This window comes from Saccopteryx bilineata, chromosome 2, assembly GCF_036850765.1.
Source record: "Saccopteryx bilineata isolate mSacBil1 chromosome 2, mSacBil1_pri_phased_curated, whole genome shotgun sequence".
Taxonomy (NCBI): domain Eukaryota; kingdom Metazoa; phylum Chordata; class Mammalia; order Chiroptera; family Emballonuridae; genus Saccopteryx; species Saccopteryx bilineata.
The window spans coordinates 355910147-355927204 of record NC_089491.1 but is presented as its reverse complement, the minus strand read 5'-3'; the positions used below and the strand labels follow the sequence as shown (position 1 = coordinate 355927204).

The 17058-nt window shown below is 37.5% G+C and overlaps 1 pseudogene; it reads left to right on the top strand.

The window, feature by feature from the left end:
• Positions 1-1652: 1652 nt before the first annotated feature.
• LOC136326655 (casein kinase I pseudogene) lies at positions 1653-3926 on the top strand (annotated as a pseudogene).
• The last annotated feature ends 13132 nt before the right edge of the window (positions 3927-17058 follow it).

Sequence of the window (17058 nt, the reverse complement as noted above, 5' to 3'; positions counted from 1 at the left end):
AGAAATTATTGAGTACTGTTTTCATTAGCTATTTCTATTTTTATCATTATTGTCATGGTTTAATGAATTGAATATCACTCATGTATTACTATATGTATAGTATTATAATGAAATAGCACAAAAGAGAGAAAATAACTCTCTATTATAATGCAAATACATGGTATTGTCTTCTAGCATTTTGTGTTTCCAGGCTGAAATCACCTATAATCATATACTGTTTATTTCATTCATATAATTGTTCTGTAATTACAAATTTGATTATGTACCTAAAGATTTGGTAATGAACGTAGTTTCCAAAAATATGCTTCATTTTGGTCAAACACAGACACACACACACACACACACACACACACGCATGCGTGCATGCAGTGGAAATGGAAATGTAATGGCAGTATCAGACTAGTTTGGTGAAATGCCTATCAGTTTTAGTAATAAGATATATTAATTTTGGACACATTATAGAGAAAATTAATTGCATTAAAATAACTATGGTTGTTTTTGTTTAATTTTTAAAAAGCAATGTAACTTCAAAAAAAGGGAATGCTCATTATTCTTTCTTTGAAATTATACTTAATTAAAAATGTAAATATTGATTGTTTTTAAATTTATTTTTAATTATAGATGACATACAATATATTAGTGTTAAGTGTACAATATAGTAATTCAACATTTATGTATCATACAAAGTGATCATCACAATAAGTCTAGTAATCATTTGTAATCATCCATAGTATTATGATGCTATTCACTCTATTCCTTATGTTGTACATTTCATCCCCATGACTTTATAACTCAAAGTGTCAACTTCTTTCTAATCTCCTTCCTCCATTTTGTGTCTAACCCTCCACTCGCCTCCCATCTGGCAACCCTCAGTTTGTTCTCTGTATCTATAAGTTTGTTTCTATTTTGTTTTGTTTGCATCTTTGTTTAGCTTTTTAGAGCACAAATCTGAGGATATACCAATAGCCCCTCTTCAGTGGTAGTCTTGAATTCCAAATTTTATTCCCTGCTATAATGAGACTGTTTAAGATCTACATTCATTTTTTACTCTGTGTTCTATTTTCTGCTTGGCTTATTTTCCTTTCATCCTGCACAGCATAAAATTTGAAAAATGCTTTGAGTGGAAAAGCAACAAGAAAGGTCTGGCTCCTATTTCTGCCAGTATCTCCTCTTCTGATTGGATTATTTCATTGGCTGTCATCAGAGAACTGAAGCCCAATTTCTTTCTTCCTTTACCCATGAGATACAGATGGCTCAGAACTGCTGCTTGATTCTTAGCTTCTGAGCCTTACACACAATGAATAAATCAGCTAGGGCAAGAGTGGGAAAGTGATCCCATAGTCTCTTTTCTCTTCTCCCTCAGATCAGAACCCAAACCTGCTTCTTTAACTGCTCTTCCTTGACTTTAAACAGTTTCATGAATTTTAGCCAGTTTGTATAATCAGTTTTATGGGTTGCTCTGTTATAAACTAATCTGTCATACTATAAGTGAAAGCTAAAAAGATAATTTCAGACTAATGACCATTAAAATTTACTTATATCGGAGAGGGGCGAGCCGGGCGCCCCCGCCCAACATGCAAAGGCCAGCAGTGCGGGAGTGGGGGCTCAAGCAGGCGCCGAAGCGGAAGTGGGGCCTGGAGCGCAGCCCACACTGCGCTGCTGAGGGAGACCGGGCCACCCAGCTCGGCCGGCTGGCCGCGGGGCCACGGCCACGGCGGAGGCCGAGAGCTGGGAGCCACGAGATTGGAGGTGGCAGGACCTATTAGCAGAATGTGTCCTCCCCTGTGTGCAACCTCGAGGCCACCGAGATGACTGCTGCAGCCTGGCTCTCACGAGCACCCACGTCTTACTAGCCAGGAGTCCACCAGGCGCCATGGTGTTCTAGCCCCTAAGAGCTGCCTGTGACCTCAGGTCTCCACAGGCGTGGGATTGGTACAGCAGTAAAGTCACCGTGGAGAGGCCAGGGTACCACAAACTTATGGATTTTGACAAGAAAGGAGGAAAAGGGGATTCGGAGGAGGGCCGGAGAATGTCCAAGGCCGGCGGCCGGACCAGCCACAGCGTCTGGAGCACAGGGACCAGTTCGGGGGTCCTGATGGTAGGCCCCAACTTCCGGGTTGGGAAGAAGATAGGCTGTGGCAACTTCGGGGAGCTCGGCTAGGAAAGAATCTCTATACAAGTGAATACGTAGCTATCAAATTGGAGCCCATCAAGTCCCGGGCACCACAGCTACACCTGGAGTACCGCTTCTACAAGCAGCTCAGCACCGCAGAGGGTGTCCCTCAGGTCTACTACTTCGGCCCATGCGGGAAGTACAATGCCATGGTGCTAGAGCTGCTCGGGCCCAGCCTGGAGGACCTGTTTGGCCTGTGTGACCGCACGTTCACACTCAAGACTGTGCTCATGATCGCCATCCAGCTGATCACGCGCATGGAGTATGTACACACCAAGAGCCTCATCTACCGTGCCGTGAAGCCCGAGAACTTCCTGGTAGGGCGACCGGGCAGCAAGCGGCAGCATGCCATCCACATCATTGACTTCGGGCTAGCCAAGGATACATTGACCCTGAGACCTAGAAGCACATCCCCTACCGTGAGCACAAAAGCTTGATGGGCACAGCGCGCTACATGAGTATCAACACGCACCTGGGTAAAGAAAGAGCAGAGCCGCCGTGATGATCTAGAGGGACTGGGCCACATGTTCATGTACTTCCTGCATGGCAGCCTGTCCTGGCAGGGGCTCAAGGCCGATACGCTCAAGGAGCGCTACCAGAAGGTCAGGGACACCAAGCGGGCCACGCCCATTGAGGTGCTCTGCAAGAGCCATCCAGAGGAGATGGCCACGTACCTGCGCTATGTGCGGCGCCTGGACTTCTTTGAGAAGCTGGACTACGATTACCTGCGCAAGCTCTTCACTGACCTCTTCGACCACAGCAGCTTTGTGTTAGACTATGAGTACGACTGGGCAGGTAAGCCGCTGCCGACGCCCATCGGCACAGTCTACTCAGACCTGCCAGAGCAAACTCAGCCAAGGGAAAAAGCCCAGCTGTACAGCAAAAACCAGGCGCTGAATTCCACCAATGGGGAGCTGAATGCCCACGACCCCACCGCTGGTCACTCCAATGCCCCCATCACAGCCCCTGCAGAAGTAGAGGTGGCGGATGATACCAAGTGCTGCTGTTTCTTCAAGAGGAGAAAGAGGAAATCATTGCAGAGACACAAATGACCCTGGCGGTGGTGCCCTACACTCTCCTGCTGCAGTCCCTGGGGGAGCTTGTCTTGGTGGCCACAGCCAGGACATAGACTGTGGCCCTAGCTGCTCGCCCCCACATGGGTTACTTCCTTCACATAAGACTTTGGCCGAAATTTCTACACCTGTGTCTAGTCCTCCCTTCCACCAAGAGCATTAACTATTTAAAATAAGGAAAAGAAAACAGTGGCCACCTGCCCTGCGCCCCTCCCGCCATGTCTGCTGAAGTGAGTAGTGTGACCTGGAGGCCCGGGCCACCCATGCCGCCTAGCCCACCCTGTTAGTGTCATAAAGTCTAGTTTGTCTCCCTCTATCCAAAGGCCATCTTCTCGAGGGGGTGCTGTAGGACATTGTTGCCTGGGGTGGTGGTTGAGCCTGCCGTGGGCCTCCCCAAACCAAAGGGGAAGGTGGGGTGGGGGTGGCACCCCAGCCAAAATGCTGCACCAAAGCTTGGACAGCTGGCCCGCAGGTGCTCTGCTGCACCTGCTTCTGAAGTCTGGCGCGGCCACCCATGTGGCCACAGGGCTGTGCCCGGTGTGGGGGCTTCTTGTGTCCATGCTCAGGCTGCTGAGCCACAGGAGACAAGCGCCTTAAAGCCCCATCTCAGCCCACAGGTGCGGCAGAAGCCAGGTAGTCAGGGTTGGGCGGGCAGAGCTGCTGGGGCGTTTGCGGCAGCTTGTGCGTCTAGGTGTTGCTATAAAAAGTGTACAGAAGACCTGTGGTGGCGCAGTGGATAAAGCGTCGACCTGGAAATGCTGAGGTCGCCGGTTCAAAACCCTGGGCTTGCCTGGTCAAGGCACATATGGGAGTTGATGCTTCCAGGTCCTCCCCCCTGTCTCTCTCTCTCCTATCTCTTCTCTCTAAAAATGAATAAACTAAAAAAAAAAAAAAAAAAGTGTACAGAAATGGCACTTCCGTTTCTCTTATGCTTCCTGGAAGCCATAGAACTTAGGGGCTTTTTAAAAAAATAATAAAGGAAAAATAAACAAACAAAAAAAAAGAAATTTACTCATATCTTTATGTGACTATTTTTCATCCATGAAGTGTTAATTCAAGTATTATGTCTTCAACCAAACATTCCTTGACATTACTTTTCAAAATTGCCATTTGTTCTTATTCTCTATTATAGCACATCCTTATATTATAGCATTATCTTATCTACCACTACATTAACTGTGTGTTTATATTCAAAGTTTACTTCATTCCACAATGGATATTTTAAAACAGAGTAGAATCATTGGTTTTGATCATCTCAGTAGTCTCTGCATCTATAGTGGACATACAGAATTGCTTATTGGCTTGGAGAAGCATGTGTCTGTGTTGGAATTGATGGTCAAGAAAGTGAAAGGGGTATGGTTAACATAAATATTAAAAATACAAACAAAACACAGATGAGAGGGTAAAAATGTCAGAAAACATAAGTAATTTTCTTCCAGGTTATAATGTTAACTTAAAACTCAGAAAATACTGAAATATAAACTATTTATTTAACAAGAGAGAGAGAGAGACAGGAAGGGAGAGAGATGAGAAGCATCAACTCGTAGCTGTGTCATTTTAGTTGTTCATTGATTGCCTCTTATACGTGCCTTGATGGGGGGTGGGACTCCAGGTGAGCCAGTGTCCCCTTGCTCAAACCAGCAACTTTGGGCTCAAGGCAGTGATCTTGGGCTTCAAACCAGCAACCTTTGGGCTCAAGGCAGTGATCTTGGGCTTCAAACCAGCAACCTTTGGGCTCAAGGCAGTGATCTTGGGCTTCAAACCAGCAACCTTTGGGCTCAAGGCAGTGATCTTGGGCTTCAAACCAGCAACCTTTGGGATCAAGGCAGAGACCATGGGATCATGTTTATGATCCTATGTTCAAGCTGGTGAGCCTGCACTTAAGCCAGTGACCTCAAGTTTTCAAACCTGGGTCTTCAACATCCCAGGTCAACACTCTATCCACTGCATCACCACTGGTCAGGGTGAAATATAAATACAAACTTTTAAATATATTAAAAAAAAATAGGGAGGCCTTGGCTAGTGAACTCAATCAGTTAGGAAAGTCCTCCGAAACAACAAGGTTACGAGTTTGATCTCCAGTCAGGGTACACACAGAAAGCAACCAAAAAACGCACAACTGAGTGAAATAACAAATGCTTCCCCCTTCCCCCTTCCCTCCCTTTCCCTTTTCTCCCTCCCTTCCTCTCTCTGTCTCTCTAAAAAGCAATAAAAATCAAGCTCTAGCTTGGTTGGTTGTAGTGTCACCCAGGAGCACACAGACGTTGCTGGTGTGATTGCTTTGTCAGGGCATAGACAGGAGCAGCTTGATGTTCCTGTCTCCCTCTCTCTAAAAAAAAAAAAAAAAGAAAAAAAAAGAGGAGAAATAGACTGAGATATTGGATGAGAAAGAAGTAGTGAGGTGGTAGAATAGTTTTACATTTTATAATTATATGATTTTTAAGCACTAGTATGTACTTTTTATACTACTAAACATAATACTTGCATAGCAATGTGAATGTACTTAATGCTATTGGACTGCACACATAAAATGAATGTAATGGTAACATTATTACCACAATAACAATATAAAGTAAAAATTAATATAACAGGAAATAGAGAAGAAATTATCAAAATAAAAGCTAACAAATAAAAAAAAAAACATTTAGGGGGAACTTGAAAGCCGAAAATAACCCCAAAAGATTTGTAGATGTAAAAGCATGTGTGTTCTTAAAATTTGCAATGTCTGCATCTGTCATTTAACCTTCTTTTTCATTTCTGATCTTTATGGAGTACATTTGGAAATCTCAAAAGAGCTTGGAGATACAAAAGAGCAAAAGAAAAAAATAAAAAGGATCACTTCACACCCATTATATGACTTTTATCAAAGAGAAAATAAGCATTGACAAGGCTATGGAGAAATTGGAATCCTAGTTCAGTACTGTTGGGGATGCAAAATGGTACAACTGCTAATAAATCTGTGTGGCTATTAACCTCCTATTAACAATAGAACCAACCTATGGTGCAGAAATTTCACTTCTGTGTATATACTCAAAATAATTAAAAGTATGATCTTGAAGAACTATCCATGCACTCATATTCATAAGCAGAATGCATTAAATACATTGACCTTGATTAAATGCTTTGCATGCCTTCATCATAAAAGATCTTGTTTTATTATTTCTCCTACTCTATGACCAAGGATAGATATCTATTGTTTCTTTCCTAGTCTAAATGGTATTTAACCATCCTCCTTTCATTAGTAAAAGTCACTGATGATACTTAATGTCACTCCATTGCCTCCTGTGTACAATCTAAAATAGACTTCTTTATCATCAAAACTTACTATAATATTGCTCTTTTGAATTTGTCAGAACTTCTTTGATTCATCTCAAACCACCTAACTCTAGCCAATATTACTTTTAAACAATGTTTCAGACATAATTCTAATTTAATTACTCTTTTTGTCCCTAAGCCACAGCTTAGTTCTCCCCCATCTTCCAATCTTTCTGTTCCAATTATGAATGCCATGGTCAAGACAAATTTAAACAAAGCCTTTTCTTTGTATTATAAAAATAAATTCATCTTTATATGTATTTTTGTGATTATATTATTTTTACTAGGGTAGTATTCAATACAGATTCTGCTTAATATCTTTTATTTACTATTCTGTTAATTTTTGTTTGACAAATAGATTTTAAGTTAATTGAAATCAAAAGTTGTAATGTATTCTCCTTCATTTCTCTTAATAAACAGCCTAGTTTTTGATACATGACAGACAACTATTACTTGATTGATTCATTTAAAAGTGCTGTGTGTGTGTGACAGAGACGGAGAGAGAAAGAGATAGGGATAGATAGGGACAGACAGAAAGGGAGAGAAATGAGAAGCATCAATTCTTCATTGCAGCTCCTTAGTTGTTCATTGATTTCTTTTTCATATGTGCTTTGACTGGGGGGCTACAGCACAGCGAGTGATCCCTTGCTCAAGCCAGCAACCATGGGCTCATGTCTATGATCCTGTGCTCAAGCTGGCAACCTCAGGGTTCTCTGAGTCCCAGTCTGATGCTCTATCCACTGTGCCAGCACCTGGACTGTGCCACTGCCTGGTTAGGCTAAAAATGCTTCTTTTTAAAGGAAAATAATTGTACCTTTGGTGATTAATTAATAATTTATATTGACCTCTGGAACCAAACTGAAGCAAGCTTTTATGATTAAGATACCTATTGCACTTTAAGCCTTGCAAGTATTACCAAAAGGAAAGAAACATAAATTCCAGTTTTAGATAGGATTTTGATTTTAAATGACAAAAATGAAGTGCTACTATAGCAAATACATGTTGGTATGTTTATTTACAGTAAGAAAGTAAGAGAGCATTTTCTTTTACTACTACTCAACAAATATTTATTCCATATCTACCAGGTGCTAGGAAATCTATTAGATGCTAAAGATACCAGGTAGAACAAGTTAGGCATGGCCACTGCTCAACTTATATAGAGCTTAGTAGGAAGTGGAGGGATCTGCAGGCGATCATAAGGAAATGTGATTAGTGCTATCTTATAGCAAGTACAAGATGTGGAGCACAGGATGCTTTCCTGAGGGGGTTATGACCTAAGCAAATGGTTTTAAATGTCCAAGTAAAGAGGAAATGTGCAAGTGAAGGAAGAGCACTTTTTAAGACTGAAACAAAGTATTATATGATTGCAGGATAAATTACTTGGGGGAAAAGTGAAGAGATAGAAAGACATCAGGATGTCCTATCAAAAATATATGGAAAATACACCTCCCACTAACTACTTAGTCTACAACACATCATCTTTTTTCTGGTCTACTGCAGTAGCTTCCTACCTGACCTCCTGACTTTCCCAATTTCTCTAAACAGCAGCAGGTATGACCTTTAAAAATATATATAAAATATATGCTAATAGTAATCTTCTTGAAGCCATCCAATACTTCATATTTTAATCAATATGAAAGATAATGTGGACCCTGTCTCTCTTATAAGATTTATCTCTTTCCACTATTCTACTTATTGTATTTCAACCACAATAATCTTTCAATTTCTCAAAAGCAACAAGATTTTATTTATTTATTTATTTATTTATTTATTTATTTATTTATTTATTTTTAATGGGGTGACATCAGTAAATCAAGATACATATATTCAAAGGTAATATGTCCAGGTTATCTTAAAGTTCAATTATGTTGCATACCCATCACCCAAAGTCAGATTGTCCTGTCACCCTCTATCTAGTTCTCTTTGTGCCCCTCCCCCTCCCCCTTCCCTCTCCCTCTCCCCCCTCCCCCCGTAACCACCACACTCTTGTCAATGTCTCTTGGTCTCAGTTTTATGTCCCATCTACGTATGGAAAAATGCAGTTCCTGGTTTTTTCTGATTTACTTATTTCACTCCGTATAATGTTGTCAAGATCCCACCATTTTGCTATAAATGATCCGATGTCATCATTTCTTATGGCTGAGTAGTATTCCATAGTGTATATGTGCCACATCTTCTTTATCCAGTCATCTATTGATGGGCTTTTTGGTTGTTTCCATGTCCTGTCCACTGTGAACAATGCTGCAATGAACATGGGGCTGCATGTGTCTTTACAAGTCAATGTTTCTGAGTTTTTGGGGTATATACCCAGTAGAGGGATTGCTGGGTCATAAGGTAGTTCTATTTTCAGTTTTTTGAGGAACCACCATACTTTCTTCCATAATGGTTGTACTACTTTACATTCCCACCAACAGTGGATGAGGGTTCCTTTTTCTCCACAACCTCTCCAACATTTGCTATTACCTGTCTTGTTAATAATAGCTAGTCTAACAGGTGTGAGGTGATATCTCATTGCAGTTTTGATTTGCATTTCTCTAATAACTAAAGAAGATGAGCATCTTTTCATATATCTGTTGGCCATTTGTATTTCTTCCTGGGAGAAGTGTCTGTTCATATCCTCTTCCCATTTTTTTATTGGATTGTTTGTTTGTTTGTCGTTGAGTTTTATGAGTTCTTTGTATATTTTGGATATTAGGCCCTTATCTGAGCAGGTGTTTAAAAATATCATTTCCCAATTAGTTGGCTGTCTGTTTATCTTGTTATCAATTTCTCTTGCTGAACAAAAACTTCTTAGTCTGATGTAGTCCCATTCATTAATTTTTGCTTTCACTTCTCTTGCCATTGGAGTCAAATTCATAAAATGCTCTTTAAAGCCCAGGTCCATGAGTTTGGTGCCTATGTCTTCTTCTATGTACTTTATTGTTTCAGGTCTTATGTTTAGATCTTTGATCTATTTTGAGTTAATTTTAGTACAAGGGGACAAACTGTAGTCCAGCTTCATTCTTTTGCATGTGGCTTTCCAGTTTTCCCAGCACCATTTGTTGAAGAGGCTTTCTTTTCTCCATTGAGTGTTGTTGGCCCCTTTATCAAAAATTATTTGACTATATATATGTGGTTTTATTTCTGGACTTTCTATTCTGTTCCATTGGTCTGAGTGTCTATTTTTCTGCCAATACCATGTTGTTTTGATTGTCGTGGCCCTATAATAGAGTTTGAAGTCAGGTATTGTAATGCCCCCAGCTTCATTCCTTTTCTTTAGGATTGCTTTGGCTATTTGGGGCTTTTTATAGTTCCATATAAATCTGATTATTTTTCGCTCCATTTCTTTAAAAAATGTCATTGGAATTTTGATGGGAATTGCATTAAATTTGTATATAGCTTTGGGTAATATGGCCATCTTGATTATATTTATTCTACCTAACCAAGAACAAGGAATATTCTTCCATCTCATAATGTCTTTTTCGATTTCCCTTAACAATGGTTTATAGTTTTCATTGTATAAGTCCTTTACATTCTTTGTTATGTTTATTCCTAGGTATTTTATTTTTTTTGTTGCAATCGTGAAGGGGATTATTCTTTTGAGTTCATTCTCAAATGTTTCATTGTTGGCATATAGAAAGGCTATTGACTTCTGTATGTTAATTTTGTATCCTGCGACCTTACTGTATTGGCTTATTTTTTCTAGAAGTCTTTTTGTGGATTCTTTGGGGTTTTCGATGTATAGGATCATATCATCTGCAAAAAGTGATACCTTTACTTCTTCTTTTCCGATATGGATGCCTTTTATTTCTTTGTCTTGTCTGATTGCTGTGGCAAGAACCTCTAGTACCACATTAAATAAGAGTGGAGAGAGTGGACAACCCTGTCTTGTTCCTGATTTAAGGGGGAAAGCCTTCAGTTTTGTGCCATTTAGTATGATGTTAGCTGATGGTTTATCATATATGGCCTTTATCATGTTGAGATATTTTCCTTCTATACCCATTTTGTTGAGAGTCTTAAACATAAAATTGTGTTGTATTTTATCAAAAGCCTTTTCTGCATCTATTGATAATATCATGTGGTTCTTGTTCTTTGTTTTGTTGATATGGTGTATTACGTTAACCGTTTTACGTATGTTGAACCATCCTTGAGATTCTGGGATGAATCCCACTTGATCATGATGTATTATTTTTTTAATATGTTGTTGTATTCGATTTGCTAGTATTTTGTTTAGTATTTTAGCATCTGTATTCATTAGAGATATTGGTCTGTAGTTTTCTTTTTTTGTGCCATCCTTGCCTGGTTTTGGTATGAGGGTTATGTTGGCCTCATAAAATGTGTTTGGAAGTATTGCTTCTTCAATTTTTTGGAAGACTTTGAGTAGAATAGGAACCAAGTCTTCTTTGAATGTTTGATAAAATTCGCTGGTATAGCCGTCAGGGCCTGGACTTTTATTTTTGGGGAGGTTTTTAATGGTTTTTTCTATTTCTTCTCTACTAATAGGTCTGTTTAGGCTTTCTGCTTCTTCTTGACTCAGTCTAGGAAGGTTGTATTGTTCTAGGAATTTATCCATTTCTTCTAGGTTGTTGAATTTAGTGGCATAAAGTTTTTCATAGTATTCTACAATAATTCTTTGTATATCTACGGTGTCCGTGGTGATTTCTCCTCTTTCATTTTGGATTTTGTTTATATGAGTTCTTTCTCTTTTTTCCTTGGTAAGTCTTGCCAAGGGTTTGTCAATTTTGTTGATTTTTTCAAAGAACCAGCTCCTTGTTTTATTAATTTTTTCTATAGTTTTTCTGTTCTCTATTTCATTTATTTCTGCTCTGATTTTTATTATCTCCTTTCTTCGCCTGGTTTTGGGTTGTCTTTGTTCTTCATTTTCTAGTTCCTTAAGGTGTGAAGTTAAGTGGTTCACTTGGGCTCTCTCTTGTTTGTTCATATATGCCTGAAGTGATATGAACTTCCCTCTTATCACTGCTTTTGCTGCATCCCATAGATTCTGATATGTCGTATTATCATTTTCATTTGTCTGTATATATCTTTTGATCTCTGCACTTATTTCTTCTTTGACCCATTCATTCTTTAAAAGTATGTTGTTTAGTTTCCACATTTTTGTGGGATTTTTTCCCTCTTTTTTGCTGTTGAATTCTAGTTTCAAGGCTTTATGATCAGAAAATATGCTTGGTACAACTTCAATTTTTCTGAATTTGCTGATGTTGTTTTTGTGGCCCAGCATATGGTCAATTCTTGAGAATGATCCATGTACACTGGAGAAAAATGTATACTCAGTCACTTTGGGATGAAATGTCCTGTAGATGTCTATCATATCCAGGTGCTCTAGTGTTTTGTTTAAGGCCACTATGTCTTTGTTGATTCTCTGTTTGGATGACCGATCTAGAGCCGTCAGCGGTGTATTGAGGTCTCCAAGTATGATTGTATTTTTGTCAGTTTTTGTTTTAAGGTCAATAAGTAGCTGTCTTATATATTTTGGTGCTCCTTGGTTTGGTGCATATATATTAAGAATTGTTATGTCTTCTTGATTCAGTGTCCCCTTAGCCATTATGAAATGGCCATTTTTGTCTCTGAGTACTTTTCCTGTCTTGTAGTCAGCATTATCCGATATGAGTATTGCTACACCTGCTTTTTTTTGGATGTTATTTGCTTGGAGTATTGTTTTCCAGCCTTTCACTTTGAATTTGTTTTTATCCTTGTTACTTAGATGAGTTTCTTGTAGGCAGCATACAGTTGGATTTTCTTTTTTGATCCATTCGGCTACTCTGTGCCTTTTTGTTGGTGAGTTTAATCCATTTACATTTAGTGTAATTATTGACACTTGTGAGTTCCTCATTGCCATTTTATAGATTGCTTTCTGTTAGTTTTGTGCCTTGTTTGATTCTTCTCTTTCGTTTTTCTATCTTTTGTTTTTATTTGGTTGTGTTCCATACATCTTTCCTCTATTGCTATCTTTTTTAAATCATGTGCTTCTGTGGTGGTTTTTTCAATGGTGGTTACCATTAAGTAATGAAAAGGGTTCCTACCCTGTTCATTGTAGTGCACTATTTTGTGAGTACTTTTGCCCTCCATCGCCCTTTGCTACTGTTAATCTTCATCCTCTCCCCCCCTTTCTTATTGTTGTCACAGTTTAAAGTTGGTTTTGTTATGTTCTTCTTGGAGCTTTTACTTGTGGCTTTGTTGTTGTTGTTTTTTTATTCTTTGTATCTGATTGGAGAACCCCCTTTAGTATTTCCTGGAGTGGGGGTTTTCTGGTGATAAATTCTCTCATCTTTTCTGTATCTGTGAATGTTTTTATTTCTCCTTCATATTTGAAGGTTAGCTTTGATGGGTATAGTATTCGTGGCTGAAAGTTCCTCTCTTTCAAGACTTTAAATATTGGGGTCCACTCTCTTCTAGCTTGTAGAGTTTCTGTTGAGAAATCTGATGATAATCTAATGGGCCTTCCTTTATATGTTGTATTCTTCTTTTCCCTGGCTGCCTTGAGAATTTTTTCTTTGCAGTTGGTTTGTGCCAATTTTATTATGATGTGCCTTGAAGTAGGTTTGTTGGGGTTAAGAAAACTTGGAGTTCTGTTTGCTTCTAGAATTTGAGGTTTTAGTTCTTTCCAGAGGCTTGGGAAGTTCTCATCTATTATTTGTTTGAGTATGTACTCCATTCCATTTTCTCTCTCTTCTCCCTCTGATATACCTATTATTCTTATGTTATTCTTTTTGATGGAGTCAGATAATTCCTGTAGGGCTATTTCATTTTTTTTAATTTTTGAATCTCTTTCTTCTTCTCTTTGTTGAGCCTCAAGTTGCTTGTCTTCTATTTCGCTGATCCTCTCTTCTATCTGGCCTGTTCTATTAGCTAAGCTTGTTACCTCATTTTTCAGCTCATGAATTGAGTTTTTCATCTCTGTTTGATTTGTTTTTATAGTTTCAATTTCCTTGGAGATATTCTCTTTGTGTTCATCGAGTTGTTTTCTGAGCTCCCTAAATTGCCTTTCTGTGTTTTCTTGTATATCTCTGAGTATTTTTAGAATTTCTATTTTAAATTCTCTGTCGTTTAACTCCAAGGTTTCCAATATCTTAAATTTTTTCTCCATAGATTTTTCCTCATCTCTCTGTGTTACCTCTCTATCTTTTGTATCCATGATATTCGATTTTCTCTTCTTTAATGGCATCTGAGGGTGATTTTCTTGATAGTATTAATGAGATTTTATAAGGAATAAAAGGATAAAAAAATAAAAATAAAAAAAATTGCACATTTTTTTAAAAAATTAATCATTAAATAAAGAAAAATAAAATAAGATAAAAATTTGAGGGGAAAAAAAGGGAATAATTCCTTCCCCTCCTTTTTTCCTCTCCTCTCCTCTCCCCTCTTTTTTGAGAAAATCTGCAACAAGATTTTTTTTTTGGTGTCAGGAGTGGGATAACAAGATATTTTTTATGTAAGAAACTTCAAATTTACTTTACCTGTATCCTAAATTGTCTCTTTTGTCCTTATATTTTTGCTGACAACTACTCATTCTTTAATTTTAATATTTTCCTTTCAACAAGTTCTTTCATGAAAATCCACTGTAATTTACTTTATTTTTTTTCATCACCATGCGATCAGCACATTGATTACAATGGCATATAGTAGGTATTCAGTAAATATTAATATTTGTCGAAGTGAATGACTGGAGGAAAGCTAAATAACAGCTAAATAAGAAATGGAGAGTAATCAGCTTCCCTGGTTGCCTTACTTAATGTATTGCTGACTGTTAGTTTGAAAACAGAGAAGTGTAATTAGGAAACAGAGTAATTCCATTGGATGAGGGAGAGAAGCTGGCAAAATCTAGAAAAATGGAGGCTGGTGGGAAAATACATGGTTTGAAGAGGCAGTGTAGATGTAATTAATGGCACTTTTAAACTGGTTGGGTGTGATTAATAAGGGAGGCACAGAAAGGAGAATCATGGAAGGTATCTAATTTTCTGCATTAAGAAACAAGACAAAATTGTGAGTCATGCCTTTCTTTTTTGAAAAAAGAAATACATGGACACAAAACCAAGTACATTTTAATAGACATGAACAACCCAATTATATGTACTTGTTGAACATATAAGTGAAAATGTCAAGATAACAACACATAAGGATAGGCAATAAGAGAGCAATCTAAATTAGAGCTATAGTGATGTCAGTCATCTTCTGACAACTGGAAGTATGTGATTGAATGAGCTCACTTGAGAATATTGGGGAGAGAGAAAGATTCTTAAATAAATAGGTATACGTATAATAATAAAAAAGTAGAGGCTGTAAACAAAACCAGAACACATGCCTCTGGACAAAATTAAGGAAATTTCTTATGAAATAAAAAGGATGAGAATGCTTGAGTATGGTCCACATACTCAAAGAATGCAGAGTGACAATTTAGATAAAGAGTTTATTACATTCTTCACCAAGATAATTGGCAATACAGTTTTATGTGTTCTGGGAACAGTGACTAAAAGTCAAAGTTTAAGGCTAAATGGGATTAAGAAACAATAGAACAAAGACAACGTTTTCAAAGATCTACGTATAAAGGGAAGGGGGGGAAATGATTAGTAGGAGGGAGGAGATTTTGTATACAAAGTATCTTGTGAAGATGAGGAGACTTGTGTATTACAATTGTATTAAATCTTTATGTAAAAGGTTTAATTAAGAAGGAGTGGTAGAAGAATTTGGTAATTCAATAAAGGACATCCCATTCCTGAAAAGGCAAAAATATTTGAGACTCACAATCCAGATGAATGGATTAAGGTTAGGAATTAGAAGACATAGTAGGGATTCAGAAAATGTATAAGATTTGTGGCAGGAAAAAATTCCGTTTTTATATAGTGTCCTTTATTTTCTCTGGGAACTGCAAGTAAATTCACTTTTTCAGACTGAAATAAGGTTGGACTCATAAGAAAAACAAACAAACCCCCCCCCAAAAAAATCCAGAAGACTAAAGCATGACCATATGACACTGCAGACACTGAGTGAAATGATTAGATTATTTTTATTTGTAATATATTTAACTAATTTTTAATTATATTCCCATTGCCTTCAAAATGTTTAAAATGCTTCTATTATGTTAATTTGTATAAACTAGAATAATTGAATATTATAGAACAAAAGAGATAATATTACACATATATCTAATAATTTTTCAGAAGGGAAGGGTGCTGTAGTAGGAAGGGGCAAGTCTATTCATATGATTGATCTTGAGGGATCAGATTTTTGCATTGGGATCAATAAACACTTCCAGGTAAAACTGATTGGCTCTACATCTCCCCTATACAACTATTTTTTAAATATAAAGGCATACATTAAAATTGTTGACTTAAATAGTCCCAAATTATATTGACAAAGTTATATTTTGCCTACCTTAAAAGATCATTTAATATGTTCAATTTTGAAATACACACAAAGAATTAAAAACCTTTTTTGACTTTTTAATGCTGCCTAGAGATAATTTATTCCCTGTTATGTCAAGATAGAGGTCTATTATTGCAAGAGATCTATTCTTATCTAAATGAGTAAATGAGCAATTATTGCATTCAAAGAAAGTGGCTTCTTTGAAGAATGCAAAAATAGGTGGATAAATCCCAAATTATTGCATTTCAGCTTATTATAGTCAGTGCAAGTAAGTCTAATGGGGAAAAGTATTAAAATACGTTGTATTACTTTTGCTATTATGTTTATGTCAATCTCTAGAGAAAGTATTATTATTAATAGTAGTTATTGCACTGAAAACCATATTGCCTTTCCAATAAAATGTAATTCAGAAGTCTTGAACTTTGTAAAACTATGCTGGAAACAGATGTATTAATAGCAAAGATATCTCTGGTTTTTTTAATCCAAAAATCATAAAAGTAATTACAGGAGTCTCTGTCTATGTTAAATCCCCTGGATGATTTTACTGAGCATTTTTTTCTTTCCTATACTGAATGGTTTTCCTTCTTGCTATTTGAGAATAAGTTGTGAACTAGCATTTCATTTTAACAGAACAGGCTCAACTTCTTGAAATATTTTTAAGAGTGGGAATGTCTGTATAAACATTTCAAGGGCTTGTAGTATAGATTTTTGTGATGATTTGAAAATATGCACTGCAGATGTTCTCAATTGTCCAGTTATGCTCAAATGATACTAAAAAGCAGACTAAATATTTTATTCAACAATTATATGAATAAAATAAAGCTGAAATAAATATAGATTAGATTCCTGAATCAAGATTTTTGTAAAGTAGATAATTTTTGCATTTCTGACTGGCTTTTTACTTTAAATATCAGTTAAGGCAGGGGTCCCCAAACTTTTTACACAGGGGGCCAGTTCACTGTCCCTCAGACCGTTGGAGGGCCGGACTATAAAAAAACTATGAATAAATCCCTATGCACACTACACATATCTTATTTTAAAGTAAAAAAACAAAATGGGAACGAATACAATATGTAAAATAGAGAACAAGTAAGTTTAAATCAACAAACTGACCAGTATTTCAATAGGAACTATGCT